Genomic DNA, 16,967 nt, shown 5'->3' with positions numbered 1-16,967 from the left:
TTATTTGTCTTTTTTTGGGTTCGTTTATCTTTTTTAGGATAATAAACCTTGACTAATTTTACGACACACTCGTTATTTAATCAAAGAATTTTTAATAAGTACCCTAGTGCGCAGGAATGTTGCTCGGATCAAACTGAGTAGTTAGCCGACTAGATTCTTTGGCCTTTAGAAGTGGGAAGAATTGGATAAAAACTGGTTTTCAACTCGAACGGTTATATGTTTTAATCAATTTATATAATATACTTTGATACATAAGTTGAAGGGATAATGACTAATCAATTTATTCTAGCAGTGATGAAATATTTCCTCCGTCTTTTAATACTCGCAACGTTTGAATTTTTGCCACTATTTATATAATCTACTTTGACTATTCGTAGTGTTTTTTTATATAAGATAAAACATAGTCATGTGGGATCTTGTTAGATTCGTCTCAATGTGTATTTTCAAAATATCAACTTTTTATAATTTTTGCATAAAGAGAAATTAAGATATAAATGATCAAAGTTGTGCATCGGCATGCGTGAAACTAACAAACGTTGCGAGTATTAAAAGACGGAGGAAGTATGATGTTATGAATGTAAGTAACATTGATGAAAAACATATGGAGAGTCTTATTTTTTTTATATATTTTTCAAAGTAAAATTACAATCTCAAGGGTAAATCAATTTAAGAAAAAGAAAAATATAGAAATCCAAGAAATAGACACGTGGCAAGTAATTGCATTTTAAAATATTAGTATAGATATGTGGATCCATATCTTCAAAGTATTCTTGGTGAAAATTAAACCCTCGACTTTAAAGTAGAAAGATTCTCGTATTTCAGTAGGTCAGCTTAATTTGGTAGTTATTATTTAGTCGAATATACTAGGGTGAGTATATCCAAAGATATTTATTTGCTCGTTCCTCTTTTTTATTTTCTTTTTTTGATAAAAACACATGTGATATAATATAGTACCTAAATACGGAGTACTCCATAATAATTATTTTATATGAAAGTAGGAAATTTTGAATTTCACAATCGATTCATAGCACATCCAAGACAATATTTATAACTAAAAAACGAGCTTTGTGCAGACAATGGGGAACTCACATTGTGACTTCAAAGTCACGAGTTTGAGCATCACCATCTGTTTGTGTTTTAGGGTAGAGATTCCTTAAGTAGCAATGTTGATGATCTGGTTTCGGTTCATTGTGGTCCTTATCTCACCTCAAAAAGGAAAAATAATATAACTAACTGAAATCGTTTTTCTTAAGAATTTATGCTAAGTAAAAATGTACGAGATAGGAAGTAGTAATAGTATTTTGTTGTACGTAAGAAGAAGAAGAAGGTCCATTCATGCTAGGCTAGACAGGCCAACGTTTGAGTCACTCTCAAATATAATGTTGCTGATAGGGCTTGACTTTGTGACCTCAATTCATATAACAAGGTGAATACCCACCAACTCCTATCAACTTGAGTATATACCAAGCAGTTGCATATATGCAAATATAAAGATGGAGGTGGGTCGGGTTGGAGCTCACGGGTCATGGCCTAAACGTGCTCGGCCCACGCCAAACCCGATCTGCATTATGTCGGGCCGGACCAAGCCGAAAAAAGTTCAAAACAGGGCCCAGGTCCACGGGTCGTCGTGCCTAAGCTTAATTTTTACTAAATTTAGCGTGCTTTGTCGTGACAGGTCGTGCCGTGACTTGTCGTGCTTTCCCAAAATGTACGGCCCACGACTTGGTGCTCATATCGGCCCGTGCTTTTTTGTGACCGTGCCGGTCCGGAATTTTTATATAGGGGTCAGGTCGGGCCTCGGACCTACCCAGCCCACGGTCATCTTAATTTGCTCTTTAATGCAATTAATAGACAAAGGGAAACAAGTGTTTGAATTAATAATTAGAAAAAGTTAGGGAATTGAGCAAGAAACGGGGGAATCTTGATCAATCAAGCAAAATGGCTACACATAGCAAAAAGGTGGACAGAATCTTCGACACTTGTGACTAAATAATTAGTAGATTGATTAAATATGATTAATACTCACTTACTCAGTAGTTCGTGATAAACTGATACAGTAGTACAGTTTTTTTTTTAGATTTCACCTTTAAGGAAAGAGTCTCCTAGAATAGAGGACTTATAATAAATTTAAATACTGTAATTAAGTTTGTCATGGCTGACGAAATTACGTACGTGACTCCATCGTCGAAGAAATACAACAAAATGCATGTTCGATGACGTACTCTTGATGCAATTAAAGAACATTAGCACTATGTTGTCTACTTTTTCCGTCTCCAGAAGATTGTTCATAATTAAAATTCATTTTATTAAAAAATAGGCGTGTACACATGGGTTAATAAAGTAGACTCAAGAAGAAAAAAATAGAGAGCAGAGTAAGTGGAAATATACTATGCACCATTTTAAGGTATGAGATAAACTTAAAGAAAAATCCAGAAAAGAAATATGGGGCAATCTTTTAGGAATGAGTGTAATACTAGCTAGCCGTTTGGTACGTGTTGTAGCAAGGCCGTCTATAAGGAGGTCTAATAGAACCTCCAACACAGGGCCTCAAATGTTGGGGGCCCAAAAAAATTGGTGGTAAGGTAAGTGGTAACTCACGTAGCCCAAATATTGGTTATATAGTAAATCGTGCAAATAAAAAAAAACTTAATTATTTGTGGATCAAATGTACAACCTTCTCTTAATATTCCATAGGATACGGGATAGACTCCCTATATATACATTTTTTTTTGTTTTTAAGAGTTAATAATCATTTCATTAAGAAAAGGGCCTCCACTTTAGAAAAATAACAGGGCCTCTAAATTCTCAGAGACGGCCCTGCGTAACTGCGTTGTAGCTCATTTGCGGAAAAAAAAAGTACATGGAAATCAAAAGCGTTTTTTTTGGTAAAATAATTATAAACCACCAAACCTACTTTTTTCGTCTCAAATTACTACCCCATATATGCAATTAATATGTCCCTTTTATTCATGTACGCACTATTTTTTCTCCGTGTTTACCAAAAAAAAACTCACAATAGCAGAGTATTAAATAATAGGGTCAATTATTATAGGACAACAGATGGTAATGTGACTTTTATCCATTTGTAATTTGTGATGCCCTTGTACATAGCTCATTTAGACACAAAAAAATTTTTAGGTCCTATTTGGTTTTCTTTGCCGTTTTTCAATACTGTATTTACAAAATTACAACGGAAACTACAAATAAACATTACTCTCAGTCATTTTCATCTAACACCTCTATTATATGTTCGAGTGTATATTATAAATGAGTCCAAAGATAAATTTTAGATGTTGCATATACTTTTTCTAACATAATGTCACTGAATCAGTATTAAATTTTTTGTTTACTTCCTCTATTTCATAAATACTGCAAACTTTTAAACTTTTGCAACACACGTTCCTCTTTAACCATCTATTTTACTTTATATGTTATTGAAAATATATTTAAATTAGGTATTGTTAGATTCTTTTCGGTTCATACTTCCAAAGTATCATAAAACGGAAAGCTGTATCAAATTAGACGGATTTATTCCCGGATGGATGTAAGATATTACTGTTCAAAAGGTCTTGCATACACAAGGTGTACGATAAATTTATTGTACACCAACATAACTTTAACCCAGTTTTCTCTAACTTTTACCCTATTTTATCTAACTTTTATATTATTAAAAAAAAGTTGATAGATAAACATTTTAAATGGTTCAATAATTAATTTTATACATTATTTGCGATTTTGAAGAAATATTTTTTATTAAAATAAAAAATTTCATTACTTAAAAAATATATAACTTTTACATATATAAGGGCAACTTTTAATCATTTTACATTAACTTTAACTTTGTTGTACAATATTTATCGTATACCCCATGTACATGAGAATTTGTGATTACTGTTAATGTTTTTGTTAGTCGAAGGAGTTGGATATTTGGAGTACATGTTGGAGGACTTTTCCGAGTGTCTAAAGGTCAAGCAAGGGTAAATGGTCATTGCTATTGTCCTATTTCCCTTTTCCCATTAAAATTGTGACCATTGATGGCATAATGTCATCATAATCACAACCACATGAACTTCATCCTATAGAATGAGAATCTCACCACATTTACAATTTCACCCAAAAACATAAAATAAAATATGCAATATTATTATTTATCTTTTTTCTAAAGTGTCTTGTTTCACATTAAGGAACGAGTTTTTAAATTTGACTAAATATCTCTATTATATAAGTCAACTCTTGAACACTTTAGCGTCCACATAAAATATCGAAAACACTCTTATATAAGATTTAAACTGTTAAAAACATTTATAATGTGTGGAACATAACTTGTACATAAAACCAAAGTTTCTAAAATGTTTGCACATATCCCGTGTACAAAGAGTTAGTACAAAATGTGAGAAATGAATTTGCCATTTCAAAAACTAATTTTGTCACTCTCACGATAAGTCGATAAGAGCACATATTTTTGCACTTTCAAAAACTATTTTGACACTCTCACGATAAGTCAATAATAGCACAGTTTTTTGTACTTTACTCACAAGGAAGAGTACCAAATCAATTCCCACAAATGTATTATTCTCAACAAAATTCGTTGTGTCATTTTCATCTCCAACTAACTTATCGTAGATTTCATAGCATGTCATTTCTAGTGACTATTTAGATTTTTAGCTTCTTTTAGGGAGAATAATCATTACTACTTTTTTTTATACTAACAGAATAAACCTATCTATCTATCTATATACTATATTAAAAGAGAGAAATTCAACGTGGTGATGACAAATGTCACTTTATGATTGGCCTTTTTTATACATATGAAAAACATAAATTATTCAATTCATTCTATAGTTATTTTTGTTTACTTTCATCTAATTAAAAGACTTTATTCTAGTTTGTTGAAAAAAAAGTTGATTTCATTCATGGCGGAGATTCACGGTAGCATGTTCTTCATAGTTCGTTATTATTGTCCGTTTGTCCAATCCTAATCTATATTTGTGGCGAACCAATGCCCTAGATCTTTTTATTATTAATTAAATCTTTGTTATTTACATTCTTGTTTGATTTTGAAAACACCGAATTATTCATGGTTACTTGGTCTAGTTTTGTTAGTTGATAGTGATAAGAAATTTGTTTCTCTGTGAATACAATCCTTACTTCCCTAGCTACATTTTAGTTGATGAACACTAGGTTTATTTTAATATGAGTACGATTTATCCTGTCTACATGTAGCACAATTCCTGACAATATTAGTGTCATAAGTCATTTTAAAGTTTGGACCTTGTCTATATGACAAAACATATTAAAAATTACAAAAAAAAGTAGGTAAAACTTACAAAAAGCTATTTTTTTTTCTGGTGTACAATAAATTTATTATGCACTTTGTGCGTGCAGGAACTTTTGTTGTTTCTTATTTACAGCACAATTTTCTTACATCGCGCATTCTCATTAAATTCACCACTTGAGAGGTTTTTAGGAGGGTACTCTTCACAAAATGATCTACTCTTTCTAATTTAAGGACTCATTACTAAGTACACATGATGCAAGCTTAATGTTACATAGTAATATAGGTCAGACGGAATACCAAAGACAGAAAGAAAAAAGTCCTATTCAAATCAACCACAGAAGTAGCCGTGTTATTTTCTTATAGACAAGGCAATTTTACAAATACCCACCTCCTGGGGGTAAAATAAAAACGACTTTCCCTTCTGCAGCACACTATACACTTACTGAAACTCGTTTTCATGGCAGCAAAATCCAAAAAGGAAAATCAACCCAGTGATTCTCCGAGTGCCATACTAGGCCCAACCAACACATAAAACGGCCCATCTCGTTGTAGTTTTGTCGACAATGAACTGGCTGCCCGAGTGAATCCTGTTGACAGTTCTTTGGAACCATAAACAAATTGACCCAAAAAACAAATAGATGTCTGCTTATTTGGCAGTATACCAGTTTTGAGCGCATTTTGCATCAACAGCAAGCTCAACCGTAAGAATGTTTTTCCCGTTAAAAGGTTTAGACATGCATTCGACTACCAAAGATTTTGCTTCTTCTGCTGATTCAGAAGGTCCCTCCAGTATCACTTCATCATGAACCTGTTTCAAAAAAACATCATAAGTAATGGAAGCCTTGGCAACTTCTGAAACTCAGGGTCCTTTGAGGGAGGACTTAGTGCAAATATACAACATAACATGTTCACCGATGGAGTAATGAAAATCTTGGGAATATTATTGGGAATATTATGGACGTAGACATGTTCACATTTCACATTATAAACTTTACCTTTTTTTTAGCCAGAACGAATTGCGAAGTTTATAACTGTACAACTGATGGAATTTCTTAAAACAACATTTCAAGCAAAAGACGATGATCCACAATTTGGGCATTTATTTTTCTGGTCAGCATTTCATTTACCTTTCACAACATTTCATTTACCTTTCACAAAGAGTTTATTGGTGCGCAACAGAAGTTCTGGTGGTCTGGTGGTGTTTGGTGTTTGGTGTAGACTAACAATCCCAAGGCACCGATTTTGTTGTTGGCTTGTTGTGTTACAAAGGCTGAAGACCAGGGATAGATTAGCTAAAGTGGGAATTTGTACTGACATTTTATGCCCTGTATGTGGTATACAGGATAAGTAACATCAACACCTATTTTTTTACTGTATTCATAGTCAAAATTGGTTCACTGCTGTTAAGGCTTGGTGTGGTAGAGCTGGCAATGCTCTGGGCATATTGAGATGGATCGCCAGAAGAAAGGTTAGTAAAATTCAGGAAAAATGTTTATCATTATTTATGGATGGTGCAAAGTGATGTAGTGTGGCATCAAAGAGTCATGTCTGATCAGAGACTTCTCTTCGCGATTAAGGAAGATGTCAAGTTTAGAATTGTTAACATTTTACCACAGAAGACAAAGCACGTAGATACTGATTGGTTGAATACTCTTGTATAGTGCTTCTGGCTGTTGCTGGTTTGGTTTTTGAGCTCAATGTTTTGATGGAGTCCTGCCTAGCAGGTTTATCTTATACGTTGAGGCTCTTAGGTTGTATCCAGTTCTTTTGATAATGATACTTTTACTTGCCCAAAAAGAAAGAGTTTATCATGCCCCAACTCCCAGCCCGAAGAAAAGAAAAAAGACACATCCAAACATCTAATGGACGTTAAAGGAAGTATGAAGTTGGTTTTTCACGGCCACATTGGCATTTACTATGGACGTTATTGGAAACCATTGAATAGGTTACTATATATTTGATTCTAAGTGCTCTAATTCAGTACTCCATTACTCCTACATCACAAAAGCATATAGAGAATTAGTAACTAAATAAAGACTTGTATAGAACAATAATTTTTTGGGTGCTCATTTGGAACAACCAACTCAGACGAAAAAGGAGTGCAAATTTTAGATGAAGAAAAAATGATTCTTGTTGGATGAAGTAGAGGTTTATCATTCAATAAGAACATGCCAAAATATAGGTTGCAAAAAGTGTATTGTTTCTTCTCATTGCCCATTCTACACAACATAAGCTTTTGTACCTATTCATCTGTTTAAACTACAAAGTTCTCCATCGAGGAGCTGGTGGGATACAATTTTCTTACTTAAGAGACTGAAGATTCAAAGTCCCGTGAGAGAGAGACCGTTATCAAGTAGAGATTGGAGAGTGCTATGTGACAAAGTTGCATGCAAGATTTCACCCTGTAAAACAATAGTATAGACAGAGACACTTCCCACAAACACGCATCAAATACTACTCCATATGTTTTAGCCTTTTGCACAAGGGTTAATGTTTCATTTATTTGGGTTAGTTTCTCTCTCCTGTTAACACTAATGCTACCCAAATGTTTTCACCACTCATTTTTACTTGCTTCTCATTGGGTACGAGATTTGAGTAGTTATCAATTCCATGAAAAAGAGCCGCACTTTATTTTTCTGACTGAATGCACTATAAAAAATCAACTATTTAGCAACAAAATAAAACATCAATGTCAAATATTTAGAAGCGGAGAAAGTATAAGAAAACTGGAAATCTAAAGGGACAAGCAAATTTGATGTTTTTATGGGGAAGAAGAAATTTGCTGAAACAGGGAAAAGAGAACGAAAAGAGGTAAACAAGTTATGAAACCATCTTAACCTGCAAAAGAAGCTTCCAACCGAGCTCTTTTAGGCGATTATTTGCATCTATTTCCAACATGGCACACATGGAAACATCAGCAGCGCTTCCCTACATAGGTCATATAGACAAGGTCAAAAAAGATATTAATCCATTTCTAACCTTAGATCAATGTGAATAAATAAGAACTTTTTTTTTAAATAATAAGAAAAGAGCGTAGAGGAGTAAAGAACCTGCACTGGCGTGTTGATAGCAGCACGCTCAATGTGACTCCTTTGAGGGGGAGAAGCATGAACCATTGAAGGGAAGCGGCGAGCTCTCCCTAGCAAGGTGTGAACGTAGCCGCGTTTTGCAGCTTCTTTCTTCCGTGCTTCTTGCCATCTCAGAACTTCATGGCGTTCTTTATACCACAACTCAACAATTTCCTTTGCTTCTTTAACAGAAATCTAGAGCAGACCAACACAATTACCAAACAAAATTCACCTATAACTTTGGGTATCAACAAGGAAAGTTCAAACCTTAGCAGTTGCTACAAATATCTGATTTTCCAGGACTTCATTAAAATTAAATCAATGAAAATAATAATTATAATTATATACTTCATAATACAGAGTATTAGTTTACTACACCACACAACACATACAGAGAAGCTATATAAAAGATACCTTCCTGTCTTTAGCAAGACCCATTGGAGTTTTCCCGTATGCAATTGAAAAATTGAGCATTTTTGCTTTCCTTCTTTCAGAACCAAAAGCATCCTGAAACAACAGTTGTATTATGACATTGATTCAAAACTACAAAGTAAAATTACATAGAAATACAAGACAGATCACGGATAGGGTAACTGACTATTGGAGAGACTGTTTCTTTGAATAAAGAGGCCAAGCAAAAAGTAACCACATAGATGCCAATCTAAGTATCTAGAAACATAAAGGATTTGAGTTAACCCAAACTAGTACACACAATAACAAAAGAGAATTCCAAGTAAGCATTCCAACATGAACATTTGCATACAACAAAATAAATATTTTATACTCAAATGCCACACCCTTGTTTAAATAAATGGTTTCAGTAATTTTCACATCTACATGTCACATGCTTGCAGACATAATTCATGGACTTAATAGGGTCCTGCAAAAGTCAATCCCACTGTTTCAATTCAAAATCAGGGCAAGAATTTCATGTACCTTGAGTAGAGGAACAGGAGGCCTTTCTTCACCGGGTTGAGGATGCCATTCGAGAATTACTTCTTTCCGTTGGATGGCTTCCCTAACGTATGGATACATATTCATTGCAGTTCTTGAATGGAAATCTCCACCGGCTTCAAAGGCTTCTTTCTTACTCTTACAGTCAGCAAGGTGTGCAAGAATCATAAGTTCCAGCTATTCCAAAGGAATCCAAAAAAATTTAATTCTATATTATAAATAGTAAATGTCATTAGCATAAAAAGATTATAGAAAGAAAGTAGACCAACCTGTCCATAATCAGCAACAACTAGCGAGTTTCCAGGGGCCGCAACAAATGCTTGGCGGATCTTATATCCGTCTTTCTCTAAAGCAGGTTGATTCCGATAGGTGGAAAACAGATTCACAATAGTTTCAAAACACGTATATTGAAAGTTTGGCTTCTCTGTTTTTGTACAATTTCTACCTAGCAAAGTGCCCAAGCTATACAACCAAACTGTGTTTACAGAACAGTGAAGAAATATCTGCTACTCAACGCAAATAAAAAACTTTGAAACATTTTAAGTGACTGATATTTATACAAGCAAAATACTTTAACATGTGGCTAAAAGTTTCTCACAAGAAAAATAATCTACGAAATACTTCACACAATTATTATCATCAGAAAAATAAGTACCTGTAAATTCGGTCTTCTAGCAGACAAGCGCCCAGTTTCTGTATTGATATTCAATGAACAATGAATGCACCCGTTCCTCCCAAACACATGACTTCCCTGAGACACAGTGCACAGATGTTCAGACATGATCCACAGACCTTGATTTTTAAATAGGCAAGTTCAAGTCATAATAGTCATATTGCATATTACGGATTATTACCTATTATTGATTAGCTCTCATAAATGCTTAGTTACTCCCACTGCTCCCATCCGAGATAAAAAGAAAAAGAAAGCAAACTTGGAACTTGCAATACGTGCACAGGATAACAAGAGCCACTAACAAAGTAACAAGAGTATCAAACTATCAACACATCATAAGTTTTTTTTTTTGGCAAGTCACAGCATAAGTTTTTTTTCTTAATGGGCAGCAGTTTAGACTAGTTACTTTTACTATTTAAAATATCCCTTCGCAATTTTGTATAACATCTATTCTTCAGAATTTTTCTGTACCAGGATTCTAGAATAACGTCCTTATGATTTCTCAAGATTGACACTTTAGAGAGAATTCACACATAACGACCTAAGCATATACTTACCCCAAAATAACCCTAACAACACAATCATAGCCAATGGAAGGGCATCTTGTACAAGAAACAAGCCAACAACTTATACCTCGTTCAAGGTTATCAATTTATCATCACCAAGAAACAATCCGGGGATGTTAGGGCTACTCTAAACCTATATAGAGATACCTCTTTGGTAAAAAAACAAAAACAAAAACAAATTAGCATTCATTTCCAGATAAATAACATTTCTTGTTACAAAAGGATACTTATGCCACCAAATATAAACGCCACGATATTAGAAGCAGATCTAGCAAGACCACAAGGGCAGGTGGGCAGCACAGTGATTTTCTTTCAACCATTTATTGAACAAGCTAGCATTCTGCTAAGATTTTGCATTTTTGCATGTTCCTCATGTAACCCTATTTTACAAATCCTTATATATCACAGCCAGTAGAAGTGTAAGATTGATATGCCAAGAGAAAATGTCCCATCTTACGCATAGGTACCTAAAAACCAGTTTCACTTGAAAGCATCCTTTGCTTTGCAAATGTTTTATAATATAACTTTATTGTGTGATGTGCCTTCACTCATAAGAAATGACGGCCTCAGACCCCAAAGGCCCAAACCCTGTATCCTTAAAATTGATAAGATGAAGGTTCTAGGTAGAGGGACCCGTAAATATCAGAGTACTGTGTACTAACCAGGTCTCGCTACAATTTTCACTCTTCCCTTGTTTATCCTTAGCACACTAAGACAACTTACAGAAGAGTTGAAGGTTTTGAAGGCACATAGCATTCTTAAGATCATAGTCAACTCCATAAGTTGATGCCTGGAGGTAGAAGCTGAAAAATCTTAGGCAATCGCCTGTACAGTTTCTTTAATAAAAAAAACTTTTATCGACTCGTGCAGATGAAGAAAACAATGAATATTTAGCGGGACGGCGGGAGCATCATATCACCAAAAAGTCAACCAACAATTAATTTGCATGACATTCATTTGTTAAACAACAAGGCACAAAAATCCTCTATGAAGCAGAATCGAAATTGTGAGGGGGTCGAAAAAGCACGAGGCTAATGCGTGACCTCGTCCCTCGTGGGTGTGACGTTTCTTTTTGTCAAATCAAGTGTAATTGGATTTCCTGTGAGTTTACACCCAATTGACTAGTAATATAGGAGTCGCCATTCAGTTTTTAACGACAATGAGAAAAACTGACAAAACCCGGTTATCGTGACATAAAGGGAGTGCAATTATGTTTGACCACGACGGCCATAGGTTCCCTTGTGATCCCTGGTGTGGGGATCTCTCAACATACACCCGCAAGGTAGAGATTGAGGGTTCGGGGGACTGTAACTACCGAGAGGAGTACTCGCTCGTCGATAACTCCAGAGGCAGGATATCCTTACTAGCTCAGCATAAATAATTGAAGGGACATGCGTTAACTATTAAACTAATCTGAGTTGATTTTAACAATATGCAACATATAATACTAGATCGATCGCGATTATCTGATTTAGATTGTTTTAAGGGACCTAGCATGATAATCCAATTTCCCAACATATTATCTTTATTAGGCGTGATAGAACAATTAGATTTGATTAGTTTAACAGTTCATAAAAGGGCGAGGAAAGCAATTAAACCATGGAAAAGGGACACATTACGACGCACCCTTGAGAGGTGCGTCACGGTTCTCAGAAAACTAACCACTTTGACTTTGCTATTTCTCCTTTTATTTAACGAATCTCAAATTACGGGACATGATACGTTCTGTTCGATTTTTGGATGGATTGCGACAAAACGCGTGATTAATTTCGCAGCGTGAGGCTTAGGCTTAGGGGTTTAGAGTCAATACTCAGAATAATAATTGTGTGTTCTTTTCACGTCGAACTTAGGGCCCTATTTATAGAAAAGAGTTCGTGGAAAGATAGAATTGTAGAACTCTAATCCACGAGGAATTAGGAAAGAACACGTCCCAGGTATTTTCAGCGCCCAGGACTGGGCGTCAAAGATTTCGGCGCCCAGCTATGGCCGTTGAAAATAGGATCCAGGCAATTTCAGCGCCCAGGTCTGGGCGTTGAAATTGATGTTTGGGCCGTTTCTTTGTCAGATTCGGACTCTTAGAATCCGGAGTGTATGAGACTTAATCGAGTCTTTTAGTGCGTATTAATTTCATGACGGGATGCGTCTGGGCCCGTTACGAACTCTAGGCTCGTTAGGATTTTAATTAATATGTAACCCTTATTTTCGAATCATATTAGGAATAGGATTCTCTCGCAATTTCTATCTCATTTAGGATTTATGTTGGAGTGCAACACCTAATTCTGACAGGTTTCTATCTTTTATGACTTGCCACTTTTAACAACTACCCATTACGGCAGTTACTATTTTTAGCAGGTTTCCATAAATGACAGGTTTCTATAAATAGCAGGTTTCGGGTGAAATGAAAAGGGGAATTGAGATTCGTTATTTTATAGGAGATGTGTTGTCAAGTGGAGATTTATGTTCTCATCATCGAACCTTCCCTTTCGGGAATGAGGACAAAAGTAGGTGTCTACAGTTAGCCACCACTTTGACTGAGTCTTGGAGTAAGACGATGGTCAAAGTATTAGACGGAGTGCGTCACACAAGTCATGGTGACCTGTTTTTTGCGAGGGTCTCACAAGCCCCCGAGTGATAACATTTGACTTAAGGGTCATCACTTGAAGTGTCGACATATCTCTCACGTGTCATTGGGATTTGTCAACGGATAGTATAGAAACTCCCTCACTTTGTCATTGGAAGTATCTAAACAGGCGTAGAAACTCCCTCACTTTGTCATTGGGAGTAGCTACAGATGTTTTCGAAATTAAAGCTATAAAGTGTGATTGGGCCTGGCCAAGCCCAACCACGAGGTAAAAATGTTTTTAAAGATTCTCATTTTCAGGGTTAGCTAAACGAGAAAACCCCCTTGTTTTTACGGGACGTAAAACGAAGGAAAATCCAGCACATCGTTCTTCTTTTTTTGGAAAAACGGAAAACCAATCTTTTAAATTTTGGAAAAAAGGGAAACTACTCACATCGCTTTTTTGGAAAAACGGAAAACCAAAAGCTACTCACATCGTTCTTTTTTGGAAAAACGGAAAACCAAAAGCTACTCACATCGTTCTTTTTTGGAAAAACGGAAAACCAAAAGCTACTCACATCGTTCTTTTTTTGGAAAAACGGAAAACCAAAAGCTACTCACATCGTTCTTTTTTTGGAAAAACGGAAAACCAAAAGCTACTCACATCGTTCTTTTTTTGGAAAAACGGAAAATCAAAAGCTACTCACATCGTTTTTGGGAAAAACGGAAAACCAAAAAAAGTTATCGCTGCAGCGACTAAGGACCTGCGCGGTTAGTGGCGCAGACCCCGCCGGCTAAAGATGGCGAGCCTGTAAACATATATATTTTTTTTTTGAAAATTCTTTTTCGAAAACTGAGGACCTGCGCGGTTAGTGACGCAGACCCCGCCTGCTGAAGGTGGGCGAGCCTATTTTGAATTTCTTACTTTCTTTTCATTTTGCCTATGTAGAAGGGCTTTTGTGTTTACAACCTGTTGGTGGGTCGCAATATTTCCTGACTAAGTGTGTCCTATAAGTGGGCCCACACTGTGTATATTTCTGTTAACGATATTATTTTTTGTTTAAAATACCGTTTTTTTTTTTGAGATTATCCAAACACGGGACTGTGTATAGCGTAGTCCGGGAACATGATTTTAACCTTGTACACTCTTATATATTTTTTCGCGAGCCCCCAAGCATTCGTGCTTGACGGTCATTTCTTGTTGAAGAGGTTCCTTGGGGATACACATTTTGTAATATCCTTGATCGTGTTTGGGATTGTGCTCGTAAGTGCTAGCGATCTTTGTAGTGGTGTGCTACTCTTAACAAAGCCGTGAGGTGCGACTTTCAGTAAAGAAATCCGCAATTTTCGAGTCTAATGGATACAGCAGGGCCCTATAGAAGTCAGAGCTGTTTTTGGGCCTGGGCTCATTTTCGGCGCCCAGGCCTGGGCGTTAAAGATTTCGGCGCCCAGCACTGGGCGCTGAAAATGATTTCTGGCGAGGTTTCTTAATGACACAGTTGGACTCTTGTTCGTTCGTGAATGTTCGATACTTAGAATGATGATATGTATGTGCAAACGAGCGTTCATAGAATGGCCGTTGTGTGCGGTCCATTAATCAGTTTGCTTGAATCATTTCATTTTTTTTTAGCAATGACTGATTTTGAATAGTTTGCTTAGAAGCTTGATAGGGTCCAAGCCCATTCATGAAGTGGGCTCAAACATCGTGCCCTTGCGATTGTTCAAACATTTGCTTCTACATTTATTTTGCTATGGTTGTTTCGTAGCTTGGAGCCCCCAAGTATGCATGTTGGGATGCTTCCTTTTGGCGTACGATTTTTGTAGGTTCTTTCGAGAAAGATGCCCTGGGGTTCCGCTCGTGTAGGTGCGAGCTATCCCTTTCGTGGTAGGTAATATTTTGCTACCTTTAATCCTTAATGTAGAAGTCGTGTGGCTTGTATTTTGAATTTGGGCGATAAGTAGTCTTTGCCTCTTTTACACATGTTCTTTGGTCGTGCCTACATTAGTGCAATATGCCTTACTCTCTTTTTTTTAGACTTGTACCGTGGGATGGTTGAACTTATGGTGCAACGTAGGCTTGTGTGGCCTAACAGCGTGTCTTAGAACATTCCTCCAGGTGTTGGGATACCATTATTATTTTTGCATTGGAGTACTTCATCACGCCTTGTTCAAGTGCTCGAACAAGTGTAGCACCTTTTGCGTGGGTGTGCACGACTTATTACTTTGTTCGATGCGAGGATTCATAGATGTTTCTTTCTTGTTTTTATATATGGGAAAATTTGGCAAGCCGAGAGAATCAGCGCCCAGGCTGGGGTGTTAAAGACATCGGCGCCCAGCTCTGGGCGTTGAAAATGATTTCTAGGCAGAATTTGACAGTTTTTTCTTTTTTTGTCCTTGATTTTTCTTTTGGTTTTGCTTTGGAACGACGTAGACTGTGTAACGGGTGCTTGTAGGGCGAGCGTTATGTGCAGTAGTTTGATCGGAGTTTTGGTGACTCGCGATTTTCAGTTACCCTTGTTAGTGGGGTGACTTTATATATTCTAAATAGTGCTTAGAATTTGGGAGGGGTTGTAGCCATTCTAAGGTTCGTTTTACACGATTAAAGCTTAGGATTGTGCCCCTATGACGTGTGTATAGCATTAGCGTCGAGAATTTGCGATAAAATCGTCATTTCGAGCATTTTTAGAGTGTTTTTCTCAAGCCCCCAATTATAGCTACGGGATTGGCTTGGTGCTATAATGCTTGGCATACGTTTTTATGCATTCATGGTGACATGGATCATGAATAGTTTGAACCAGACTCGTTCAGTGCGAGGTACGTTCGAGTAGTGATTTGCTACTTTTCCTGTAAATGTCGTATTGTGCGACATTGCCATGGTCAAGGTAGTCACATGTTGAAGTGTGCCTTGACCAAAAGCTAGGTGCCTTTCTTTGCCCGTAATCATATTTAGAATTTTTTTTGACTCACTTGCAACATCGAGATAGACGCATACTTAGCTTATACCAACGACACTTTATTATGTTCGAAGAAGTCTTTGAAAATTATTTGAAATCCGAGTCCTACTGTTGTACAATCCGAAGTGTCCTAAGTAAGTTGACTTATAGAAGGGTTCGTACAAGATTACATGAGTGAATCAAAATACTGTTACGATTTTTGGAATGCTGTCTAAGGATTTGCTGGAAGCCAGGGTGCAGGTGTCAAGATATTACTTGTGCCTGTTTGGCATAAGCTTTTAGGCTTTTAGGGCCATCTTTTCCAGAATTGCGGGAATATAAACCGTTTTCAAATTGACTTAGGTTTACTTGGTGTATGTCTGCAAAAAAGGTCAAGGTATACTTAGTTCTTTCCCTAGCTCTTTCATTTCAATTTTTAGCCCCCAGTTGTTGTTATGTCTTCCTATTAATGATGCTTTCAGATTTCGATTTTAGATGCCCGTGTCATATGTCTGAGTAGGGTGAGCCTTGGTTAAGTGCCAAGTCCTATTGACAATGTCTGATTTTTTTCAAAGGGGATTAAGAAGCATTTGAATTACCATGAACGGGTGCCCTGAGTTCGAAGGAACGATGGGGCGATGCCATAGAACAATCCTCTTTATTACAAGCTTACTGCCTTTACTACTTGTTGGCGATTATGACTGTGTCTAGTGGTGAAAGAAGGTCTTTAAGCGAACGACTATGTCTAGTGGAGAAAGAAGGTCTTTAAGTGAGTTAGTTCGCTTTAGGGAGGGTCAAGTCGAGTACTTTAGAGGTCATGGACGCTTGCGCTAGCCCCCATTCAATTGAGGCAAAGCGATCTTTTGAGTCTGGGCTAAGTGCCTAGGAGTGTGAGTGCTCCTTCTGGCAAGGGTACGTGCCCTTATTATTTTTCG

General features: G+C 36.5%; 1 pseudogene; it reads right to left on the bottom strand.

The window, feature by feature from the left end:
- Positions 1 to 5,924: 5,924 nt before the first annotated feature.
- Positions 5,925 to 16,967, bottom strand: part of LOC110778175 (DNA polymerase I A, chloroplastic/mitochondrial-like) — a 97,091-nt pseudogene continuing 86,048 nt past the window's right edge.

Source organism: Spinacia oleracea, chromosome 1 (genome assembly GCF_020520425.1).
Source record: "Spinacia oleracea cultivar Varoflay chromosome 1, BTI_SOV_V1, whole genome shotgun sequence".
Lineage (NCBI taxonomy): Eukaryota > Viridiplantae > Streptophyta > Magnoliopsida > Caryophyllales > Amaranthaceae > Spinacia > Spinacia oleracea.
The sequence above is the reverse complement of the archived record's forward strand: the minus strand, read 5'-3'. Positions and strand labels throughout refer to the sequence as shown.